The sequence below is a fragment of the Octopus bimaculoides genome, chromosome 4 (genome assembly GCF_001194135.2).
Source record: "Octopus bimaculoides isolate UCB-OBI-ISO-001 chromosome 4, ASM119413v2, whole genome shotgun sequence".
NCBI classification, from domain to species: Eukaryota; Metazoa; Mollusca; class Cephalopoda; order Octopoda; family Octopodidae; genus Octopus; species Octopus bimaculoides.
In genome coordinates, this window is record NC_068984.1 from 84,484,935 (window position 1) to 84,486,984 (window position 2,050).

At 35.2% G+C, this 2,050-nt stretch overlaps 1 protein-coding gene across 2 annotated transcripts in view; it reads right to left on the minus strand.

Annotated features, from left to right (window-relative positions):
* Positions 1-1,549, minus strand: part of LOC106870730 (zinc finger Ran-binding domain-containing protein 2) — a 34,481-nt gene extending 32,932 nt beyond the window's left edge. Inside the window, exon 1 of one of the 2 annotated variants that reach the window (XM_052967184.1) lies at positions 1,226-1,549. The gene's annotated coding sequence lies outside the window, so the exon portion shown is untranslated. Of the gene's footprint in view, positions 1-1,221 lie in introns of both variants that reach the window. The other variant, XM_052967185.1, reaches the window with a different exon arrangement.
* Between the last annotated feature and the right edge of the window lie 501 nt (positions 1,550-2,050).

The window sequence follows — 2,050 nt, forward strand, 5'->3', positions numbered from 1 at the left end:
ACTATATAACTAAGAACAAATACATTGGGAAAATTAAGAGCGTACTTCGGAACAACCAACCCTCTTTTAAACCACACCCTAGTTGTTTGAGGCACGCGCACAGACGAAAACAATGTGGTCATGGCTGGAATGGCCTTTGATCATAGGTCTGTCTGTTTTGGCAGGACTGCCCAATGGTTAAACATGTTTAGAAAAGGAGTCTGATTTTCACATCCTCAATATATATATAACGTCAGTCATGCCTGGCATTGATTTTATCGATCCCTACAACCTAAGTAGATAGCAAGGTGAAGTCTACACCAGTAGGATTTGAACACTGAATCAAAAACATCGAAATTATTGGCAAAGATTTTGTCCAAGGTCGGCCCTGATCACATTGACCTATATAATCAAAAGCGTTCCACAAGTGACCATCTCGCATTCTTGTATGTTAGGGACTACATTATCTATTCTATTCTTGTTTAGCCGACAGGTCGGCCCTGCTCGAGCATACTTATCATTAAAGGCCTTCCAACAGTGACCATCCACTTTTTGTATATTTTGTATATCAGGGACTATCTTGTCCAGTATACCTTTAAAGATGATAGGGTGTAATTTGAGAGATTTTTCTATTTGTCAGGTCGCTCGCCTACATGAGGCTCCTTCTTTGACACGAATGGAAAAAGCGTTTGTGCGGGCTGACGCTCAAGTGTTTTAGATGTAAATTGTCCCTATAGGCCACAATACTTCAGATTCATATATTACATTAAAGAAGTTAGAAAAAAAGAAAGTTGAATCTGTTTATGTGCGTCTCAATGGTATTTACCTTATTTGCCATAATAGCCAAAATATACATAAAAGTTTCAAAACTACACACATTGCCTACGTTTATCTACGTGGTGCAGAATGTGTGCATCTGCATATATGTTATGCAGTTTGTTCTTAACGTGCACAAATTGTGATGCGGTTTGCTTGTAACATATACACGTATCGATATTGTGTAGTGTTTATAGCATGCATGTGTACAGATGAGTGTCTGAAAATCCGAGGCAGTTATATATTTGTAGCTATCTGTATACATGTTGCAGTTAGTGTTTATAACATGCATGTGAACGTATTCGTGCATGTATTATTATACAGTATACAGGTATTTTCTATAACGACACGAAGCTCTACGTAAGGTGGTGTGATGATTATAGTATGGTATTGTGTAATATAGAACTAGGAAAAAAGCAAACATACAAACCAGTTTGTTTATTGCTTTCTTTCACGTCAAACACAAAGACTGGGCCGGTTTTTTTCGGTTGTTATTTATTTGTTGTTCTTTGATTCCGGACTGATACAGCAAATGCAACAACAAAAATAATACTAATAATTAATTTTTTTTTTAAATAGTTATTTCCTCTTATATTGTTCTGATCAGAGATGAAAAAATAATAAATAATACCAGTGAAATTTATTCCCGCCAACACCCGTCAGTTGGGATTATTTCGAGTCCGAGGTGGCAAGAACTAGACATTGACAGTAACTTAACATGACAGACATTGTGTGCAAGATTAAAATAAAATCTCGCCCAAAGTCACGACAAGACTCCAACGAGATTTAGCGGAACAAATTCGACTTTCAAAACAATTAATTAAAAATCTTAATCATTGTTTTACTTTACTTTTGTTTGAAGTTAGGAATATATATATTTATGTATGTGATAAAAAAAAAGTAACAAAATAAATCGAGAAATTTCTGAACATGTAATGAAATTTTTTTTCGTAACAGGAAGCTAAATCGCAACACCTTTTTCCGGCTCGCCGGGCGCTTTAAAGTCGTGCCCTGCAGGATGCGAATTAAGAGCCCACTAAGTTGATTATATTGTAGCTTTAATGCATCTGTTAACTTTTTCTATATACAGAACTTTCAAGGAGTTATAGAAGTAGGATTTTCCGTGTGAAGATCATTCCTTGGTCAGGCAAATCAAAATAATCACCCATACCTATTTATATCTTTATCTTTTATCTGTTTCAGTTATTAGACCCCCAGTACTTATATATATATATATATGTATATATATATATAT